Source organism: Haliotis rubra, unplaced genomic scaffold (assembly GCF_003918875.1).
Source record: "Haliotis rubra isolate DU_JTF1 unplaced genomic scaffold, ASM391887v1 Scf564, whole genome shotgun sequence".
Lineage (NCBI taxonomy): Eukaryota > Metazoa > Mollusca > Gastropoda > Lepetellida > Haliotidae > Haliotis > Haliotis rubra.
The window spans coordinates 249,796-259,823 of NW_025767262.1; the positions used below are offsets into that span (position 1 = coordinate 249,796).

Consider the following 10,028-nt stretch of genomic DNA (forward strand, 5'->3'; position numbering starts at 1 on the left):
TCTGTATTGGGTCCAACTGTGACATACTTCCTAGGGATATTCTTGTGCTTCAATCCACCGTTGGTGGTCTTAGTCACACTTCTAAATACCTCAAATACTTCGCACCATTTTCCATAACGATTTCAAAATTACCTAATTCTCCTACCGATACATCATGGTGCTCAGCTCCACCCCTTGAACAGAAACAGATGCCATTTTGCTAGAACACTGTGTCTAGCAGTTTTTGCGGTATGTCTTCGCCAAGGATCCCCATTTCCCATAGCATTTCCTCCTGGCTACGCGTCAACACATCAGCTTTCCGCTTCTGAATTCCAATGCCTCTTCGCGCAAAGGGATTTCAGTTTTGGGCCCAAAATTCGGCGAACAGCAGCAAATTTATAATCACTAAAATTGTTTATGTCTTTGCCGTTTTGTCTTAGGAAGTACTGAATTGAGCTGAAAATTCCATTGATGATACTCCTCCCCTTTCTGATTCTTTAAAGGAAACCGGATGTCTACATACATCGTCATCACCGAGATTCAGGAGTCACTGTCCCAAACCACCACTGACAGCTTTCCTTTCCAGATATCATAACTTATCAGTGCTATTTTGATGGGAGCACAATTGGTGTCCATTTGGATGCTATTCTTGTCTACCCTCAAATTTTACACCGATTTTATTCAACGAGTCCAGAAATTCACACATTGTTTTCTATGACATATGCTTTCATGTTTGACCATTTAGCCCATGAAACTAAACTTCACCTACTTCCCAGTCTTCCTACACGGATACCGTCTCCTTGAAGTATCATTGGACGATTAGAATGTCAAGATGTCAAGAATTTGGAAATTGGTAATTCATGTTTATTGGTTTCACTCAGTTTCTGTACACAGTACATTGATTCTACCCAAATGTTTTGCATCATGTTCTCTATTGCAGTCAAGGTATATGTATGAAGGTACGAGATAAAAGGACTAGAGAGAGTGTGTTTGACAATAGTGATTTGTCCATCTGAAAATACATATATCAAGGAAACATCAATGACGTGTTTTGTGATAACGTTAATCATCGTTTCATATTACACTTTTAAAAAGATATCGGTCTATATGATAGATTTTTGTTGCATGAATTTATGTAGAAGTTTAGAATAATATATATATATATAGGTAGTGTCTAACAAGTAACTGAGATTGTTATTGGGCGAAGCTCTTTGAGGATGTTGAAGTAAAGTAAAATAATTGTACGGCACTACCACCGGCTACAGTAATCGTAACATTTGCTTCAGCCCATAGTCTAACTTAGGTTTGCTCGTGATCCGCAGCCTGGTTTATATACAGTTTCTTACAACTTAATCGCTTTAATGGTCTCTATGTGGTATAATGTGCTTAAATTGGGTTGGGGTAGGTTTGAATATACACGACCGTTCAGAGTATATTCTTACTCCTTTATCAAGTGAATGAAAGATAGGCAACAGGTTTATCTATATCAATATAGAAAAAAGTGAGAAGATAACAAAGATGGACACTTTTCAAAGGAAAGCAGTTGTTAACTGGCGCTGATTGGTAATATCAAGCTTTGTTTGTCTATAGTGTTGTTTTGTGTGTTCTTAACCTTTATGTCATTTTTAATATTTGATTATGTGATCACTTTCAAATGTAAAAAGAATTCCCCTAGGTGTAATAAAGTACATGTATTGTCAAATGGAAGCCAGGAGTAAATCCACTATTGGAAATAAAGCAGTGACAGGTAATTAGTGACAAAGGAATGGCAAGGTAGTAAGTGCGCTTTAAGCTGAGGGCGAAGCTTGTATGTTCCCTGGTTGATTGCTGGTTGTATCCTCCAGTTGTCCTGTTGTCGCTGCCTTGTTGCTGATGGTGGACAGGACGTTGATAGCCTCCTAAATGATAATTTGTTTCGTGCTGATGTTTCCAGAAATGGCTGATTACTGGTCGAGTTTGCTGATGGATTTTTTCTGAGGTGTCTGAGAAGGTACTAACCAAACACATTTATGGCAGATATCAATCACAAAGACGAGTATTTTGTTATGAATAATCGATTATGGTGTACAAAATAAAACAGAGGTTATCTCCAGTTGTTAGGGTACTGCATCCGCTTCAGTTAAGATGTATGACTTTGTATGACCTGGCTATTTAGTAATTGGACTATTTAGTAATTGACCACACCCGTGAAGATCCGGATTACTACTGGTTTTCAGCAACCCATGCTTGCAACCCAGAGGCGACTAACATGATCGGCTGGTTGACACGTGTCACCGTATCCCAATTGCTTAGATCGATGCTCATGTTGTTGATCACTCAACTGTCTGGTCCAGACTCGATATTTCCAGACCGCCGCCACATAGCTTGAATATAGGTCTGAGTGGATCGTTAAACAACAACCAACCAAACAAATAGTATCTGACCGCATTAGGTTAACCCTGACTCTGTAATCATCCAAGTCAACGAGTCCAGATGTCTTCGAGTGATACAGAAGCTTTGTCCGAGGTACTGATCTCACTTATAAAGAAGGTCACTGAGGAGAAGAAACGTGTCACTGTCTGCCTTAGCTGATGAACTCGATAAACATTCCTTCAATACCATGGCCAGAATCGCCAATCTGACATTCGCTTCAACTGGCATTGTAGCCACTGGTCTCACTGTTGCCGGTCTCATTGCGGCACCGTTCACCTTCGGAGCATCACTGGGTTTGACCATCGGGGGTGTAGCCTTGTTGATGACCAACGCCGTAAGAGCAAGCTAAAAAGTACTGAGTGGAATGTCGATATAATTATCATTGTTCAAATTGGAGTCATGGTTACATCGTTTGATGTGTACTGCAGCGAGGCATTTGTGGAAGGTGAGGACTGTTCTGTGCACCGTGTAGAGGGTTTCAGTCACTGCTTGCGTATTCAAAACACTTGTAGCTGTATCGATTCAGTCAATACACTTACACGATATCAACAGGCCGCTGCATACGTGACGCCAATAAACCCTGATGAACATTCGCCATTGTATCGCGGGAGGATCTCTTCGTCCGTCTCGTCCTCCGTGTTGCCGCAATTCGCCGGGCAGAGTCGAATCTGCGAGAAAAAATAAATTGGGTTCGAATGCTAATAGCTGAATACGACTAGAATATTTATGTTTGTTAAACAAGGAGTGTCGAAATTCATTTAAACCATTCACCCTGCCTTATCAATCATTTATGCATTCTGTTATATTCTAAACGAGTGTTTGCAGCTAAATTGCCCCAGACACGATACATTGTTTTCACAAGTTTGATGGAACCGTTGTTTAAATATCAACACACGAAGATCGAACTTATCGGGGATTATTGGTAGCTAGAAACACGGCGACTCAGTAATCATCGACAGAATTCACAGGTTACGCATACATGTTTCCTACATCACGCGTGGTAATACTGGGCTTTGTTTGCTGTTCAACAACACTCAGTTTTCCAGCTGTATTGTTTTCGTTTCTGAGCACATCGATACTTCGAATGTGAAAGAGTGAATGAGTGAATTTTGCCTTACGCCGCTTTTAGCCACATTCCAGCAATATCGCGGCGGGGGACACCAGAAATGGGCTTCAAACATTGTACACATGTGGGGAATAGGTCTTCGGCGTGACGGGCGAACACTTTAACCTCAAGGCTATCCCATCGCGACCAAATGTCAAAGTGAAACGTTAGCGAGCCTAACGTCGCCTAATCCCGTTAGTCGAACCAAAAAGACCTTCATTTGTTGATGACAAGTTCTAGCAAGATAACAAAATGAAGCCGTATTAAAACGGAGGTTGGTACGTCCTTCCGTTTATGCGAACTATGTCATTCACTGGCTGACACTGACGCAATGTGAAGAGCAGACACCACATGACTACGGAACAGCGAGAAATATAACTGCGTGTGCGATGTAAAGAGAACTGTCATTGGAAGAGCAGATGCCACAAGCCTACGAAGCATTAGCATGTTATACACGATGTCAAGCGTGAATTACAATGAGCGTTCAATACAAGCTATAGGCCAAGTCGCACGTATAATTTTCAATATAGTCATCATTCACCTCAAGTGTGCTTCAAGTTGTTAATGCCTACTTTATAGAAATCCGCAGATTGGCCCATGAACCACGCCTGGTCTTCTTGGACGTAGAGCAGATTACATTTGCCTGAAGAGGAAATAGTCGCTGTGGGCTAGGGTGGGTGATTTAACTGTTCGAAAGAGATCAACAGAGATCAAGGTTATTTCATCCCCTCGGCATACGATGACCTCATCAACCACCCCTAACTGCTTGTATACTTGTTTAAACATGTTCTATCACTCCCGCCCTGTACAGCCCACGGGCTTCTAAATGTATCCATTGTCACTGGCTTCCACGTGTAATCCCTTATCATCACATTGTTACTGTACATCTAATTTACTTCTTCTTGTTCTTGTTAATTATTTACTGTATATATATGTAGCCCTGTGTTTTACCTGTGCCATACTTACTTGACAACGATACAAGAATCTGCATCGAAACGACGCATCTTCCGAATAAAAAAGTTGTTCATCCATAAAGTGTGTTCCTTATCTATTTAGAAATCAAAAGAAAGATTGGGTCAAAAGACAAAGTCCGCTTCATTGATAGTATCCAAGACATCTATAATTACAACATCCAAGAGATAAACGACATAAGAGAAAGTTTATATGATTATGGAAAGTACACGCGTGTCAACTTTCCTCGAGGCTCGCTTGTTAGGCGCAGGAACACACAGGGAGCAACACCTTCAGTGATCTACAATTGCGCACTGGATGTGTATTATCTCTTTTTTACTTTATTAAAGGCTCTATTACTGACTATGTACTCCAGAACAAAGTACTCAGCAGAGCTAGTGTTCGACATCTATCGATCTCAACTCCACCGCCACCGTCTACGCCATCGGCTGCCAACGTCAACATGCATGCCACCACGTCCGAGACCTCCGACACCACGTCATCATCCACCACTTCTACTACCTCCACTACGTCAACTACTCAAGGTGAGCAAAATGACTTTATATCATTGGTGCTCAGCCATATTGTTCAACTAAAGCAAGTTGTTAATAATGGGCAAGAACTATTAGAGCAAAGATTTGAGAAACTTGTAAAGAAACTTAAAGAAGATATAAGACGCCTGCATGAAACTATTTAAGAAAAGGGTAAGAAACTAACCGAATCAGAAGAAAGAAGGTCAGAATTAAGGGCAGAATTAAAGTTGTCAAATCAGCATAACAAGTCATATCGGGATCGTATCCTACACTTGGAAAATTTACTTCTGAAAACAAACTTCTCAGTTGATACGAAACTAAGGACAATTGAAATTAACCTTACAGTACTTCTAAGGATATGAACAAATCTAATGACAACCCCAGAGCCCCATCACAGCAAAGAAAGATAACGCATGATGTGTCAACGTCACCGTCACAGACAACAACGCCGGGGAGAGAGACAACGTCGACAGAATCCAGCGAACCACGCCACATCACAGTGGTAACAGGACAACATGGAGAGACCAACAATACATCCGACACCAGCACAGACACTGCATCCAAATACGCTGACATCGACCCCAGTTACAACGACTTCCACAACGACTTTCCTTCCCTGCGATCTCAGCAAGTAGACGACACCAACTCCTGGCAGAAAGTCACTCACCCCTCTTCACGGAGGTCGAACAACACTGACAAGGTAAAGAATGATATCGCTCATCCTATCAGGTCCCTCTCTAAGCAGTATCACGCACTACAAGGTGTTCCCAGGGTGAAAACGAAACGTCTTGTGTTATATAATGTCAGTGCGAAAGAATCTGTGACTATACCCGTGATCAGAATGTTCGAGTAACGTTTGTGAGACTGATGAAGAAAAACTTTCGTAAAAACTACCCTGACACCTATACAGTGCAAGTGAATCTTGACCTTGATGACTATGAAGATTATGTGGCAGGTGTTAGAGATTTCTGGCCCCCAGGAATCCGTGTCAAAGACTATATAACCAGGAAGAGGACATAAAGTGACAGTGGTGACAACCACAACAGCTATTAACTTTCATGTTCAAACTCTCCAATAGCAACAATCAACTAGTTATGAACTTTACAGCTGTGATCATGACTCTCTCGTTATTAACATGGAATGTGCGCGGTGTTCTCTATGGTAATGAATACATCAATCAGATAATACCTCAGAATGTAGTGGCCTTACAAGAACACTGGCTTCCCCTAGACAAGTTACATCATCTACACTGTCTTAGTAATGTCAATCTAATAACATATAACTGTATGAAAGCTAACTCAACGTGTTCTCGTGGATCTCACGGACTTGCTATTTTAGTAAATGCCCACTCTCCGTGGAGGGCGAAATCTCTTAACAGTCCACTCGGATTACGCAATAGCGGTTAAACTTATCAGACAAGGCTACTGTGATGTTTATGTAATTGGTTGCCGTTTACCTACTGCAATGCTCTCAATGAAATATTTGATGTGTTTGATTACTTATCTGAGATAAGAACAACAATTATACTTGGTGACCTTAACTCTGATGTATGTAAATCTCTTCTATCGCAAAGAGAGGCGATTTTAAAAAGTGCGCTATCGGAGAGAAATCTCGTAAACGCTTTAGGCACAACCAGTTTTTACATACCAACATATAGCTAATGATCAAAAGAAAACTTACATCACAGCATTATTGACTATATACTAGTCTCCTCATGTATAAGCCTGATTATATTAGTGATGTTCAAATCATTGATGCGTGTCCTTACAGTGTTTCAGACCACCTACCCTGCCTAATATCCATTGACTTGCCCGTAGTTAAACAGTACAGCAGTGGAGATTACTACGGTATTCCTAAATAAGGAAGAGCCAGTGAAAATGATATAGGCTCCTATCAATATTTAATTGAATATTACATACAATATCATTATCCTTCCCTTGTAGACGAACATCAGGAAAACACCATTGATACGTATAATGATATGATTACCACTGCCTTATTACATGCAGGTGTCAACACCATACCACATAGCAGTTATAAGCCATACTTAAAACCATTTTGGAAATCAGACGGGTTAAATGATGCTCACTACCGCATGCGCGTTGCTCGACGCGAATGGGTAAACAATGATAAACCTCGTGATCCAGCATCTCAATCACGCTCAGCCTATAAAGAGGGAAAACGTAACTTTCGGCGACATTTCCGACAATCCAAAAGGGATAATAGAACTGAAATGCTGAAAGAAATCGAAGTTTCAGCTGAAATGGATGTGAACTCTTTTTATAAAAATATTCGAAAACAGAGAGCAACTGTTACTTATGTCCCTGTTCTTACCTATGTGGAAGAGAGTGGATCAACACCCCTTGACATTTGTAGAATTTGGGGAAATATTTCTCAGATTTAGCTCAACCACATGAGTCAGAGAAATTTGATTCTGACTTTAAAGATCATGTATCTAAACATGTTACTGATATTAAAAAAAATCCCATCACGACTATGATGAAGAACTGGAAAAGGATTTCTCTTTCAGTGAAGTTAAAGATGCCATTACATCTCTGAGTAAAAACAAATCACCTGGCGCTGATAGAATTACAAATGAACACATCATCTTTGCAGGTGACTTGATCACCACCCACCTATGCAAACTATTCAATGCTATCACTACCTCTCAATATGCCCCAAAGGAATATAGACTCGGTATGGTTATACCAATATATCAAGGCAAAAAAGACAAAAGTGACCCACGAAATTACAGAGGTATCACCCTAACCTCTTGTCTCGGTAAGCTTTTTGAAAAGCTCCTTCTTAAAGGAATCGAACGTAAATTAACAAAAGCAAGGCCAGATTTTACGGATGTGTTACAATTTGGCTTTCGACGCCAACATGGAGCCATTATGTCTGTATTCCCACTCATGGAAAGCATTCAATTTTATATGCATAAAAATTCTGCTGTTTTCTCTGCCTTTCTTGACAACGAAAAAGACTTTGACAGAATCTGGCACGGTGGATTATTTTATAAATTACATGAAATTGGTATAAGCGGTAATACCTGGAATCTTTTACATCACTGTTTTACTCATAGCGAATCCTTTGTTTGTTACCAGGGTGAGAGATCAGACACATATTGTGTCAAGCAAGGTGTTGGCCAAGGAAGAGTTATTTCAGCTTGGTTCTTCCTTATTTTTATAAATGACCTTATCACTTCTCTCAGAGAAGCCAGTTGAGGTATTTGTGTATACGGTATGCATGTTCCTGCAGTCTTGCTTGCTGTCATCATTAGACATCGTGTCGTCATATGCCTCTAAATGGCGTTTGACCTACAACCCAACTAAAAGTACTAGAGTTGTCTTCAGCAAAAGAAAATGCACTTATTCTAACTTCCAATACCGCCTTGGTGATACGCATATCCCCCGATCTGAATCAGCAACATATGGAGGTGTCTCTATGGCTGTGAAATATTACCTTACATTAGAGGTCAACAAGCCGATGCACTTGAACTTACACAACGATATTTTGCTTGTATTGTGCAGGGGCTTGATAAACGATCATCAACAGACTCTACTATTGCAAATTTGGGATTGTGTATATTTATTGGTTAAATCGACAAATGTAAACTCATCTTTCTGGGATGTCTATGCAAAATCTCTTGTAATAATTTTGCCCAAAACATATTTTGTGTAGCAATCTGTGATGATCTACTATCAGTACTCTACAATTATAATTTACATGTACACATAGAAAAATATATTAAAGAAGGTGTATTCCGTCCAAAGTACGAATGGCGAAAAATTGTAAATACATCTGTACATAGCTATGAAGAACACAGATGGGTGAAACTGTTTTTAATGATAATGTTGATCAAGGGACATGGGAAACAATCATTTTACGATTTTCTTTATACATTTACCGAATATGACGATATCTCCTACAATGTTACACTAATTGATCTCTGCAGATGTATAATGATGTATGTCTACTTTCGGAAGTTTCTTGTATAAATTAATTGTATACACATGTAAATGTATGTTCTTATGTAAATTGTAGCTTTAGGTATACATCTTGATTAAATAATTGTATATTCATCTATATCAATGTTGTGACACTCCCTCCTTTCTTGTATTTACATGTATTTAATATGCTTGATCTTCGGATGGTCGCCTGGAGGAAATAAAGACTCTCTCTCTGTTTCAACAGTTCCAACTGATATTTGGAATTCCTCAGAAAGTTCAGAGACAAGATTCTTCTTTCTATAGCGGCTATGGTTTCTGGTTGGGTGTCATCTGAAGGCTTGGGTCATCGTCTATGGACTCCCTACCCCTTATAAAACTGTAGAGACCAACGGCAGACTATGGGATAATCAGGAGCATCCTTACCCATCACTTTACACATGCGATCATGGATTTCTTTTACTTTGCATACCTCATTGGTAAGGAAACGTATTACAGCTTATTGTAGTGTCTGGAACTTGTTGTGACACAATACCACAGGACGACGAAGCATTAACATATTATACGCGATGTCAAGCGTGAAATAAAACGGTGTTGGTGTGTGCTCTGTAGAATGAGTAGTCATTGGTTGAGCAGAGAGCACAAGGCTATTACACATGTTTGAAACACACGATGTCAAGCAAGAAATGTAAGCAGGCGGTGTAAAGTGAGCAGTCTGCTCGCTGGAACCATGCATGCTATACCACAGTGCGGTCCTTTGTATACACGACTGATGGAGGAACGTATTTTGTTCCCACTATTGTATTGACGGAGCACTATAATAGTTCAGTGTTAATGGTAGACCACGAGATGGGTCGGGTTGTGAGATTCTTCAAGGTTTTGATTCCGGGTGATCGCATGTCAACTAAAATCCATGAGATATCGATTCCTGGACTGCCTGTACGATACCTATGTGCATCTTCAACAGCGAGGGTGTTAACTTACTATATTAGTCGAACTGGTGCGTAAAACCTAAAACTATTGATTACTGCTTTGAAAATCCCACAATCGACAGAAAACTGCAGGGCAGTTAACAAACCGGATGTCGTTATCGTTAAGTAA

The 10,028-nt window shown here is 40.1% G+C and overlaps 1 long non-coding RNA gene across 1 annotated transcript; it reads left to right on the forward strand.

Annotated features, from left to right (window-relative positions):
- The first annotated feature begins 881 nt into the window (after positions 1 to 881).
- On the forward strand, positions 882 to 7,389 carry LOC124254121. The gene is made up of 3 exons (XR_006892395.1): positions 882 to 893; positions 2,447 to 2,453; positions 7,283 to 7,389. It is a non-coding gene; the product is annotated as an uncharacterized LOC124254121 (long non-coding RNA).
- The last annotated feature ends 2,639 nt before the right edge of the window (positions 7,390 to 10,028 follow it).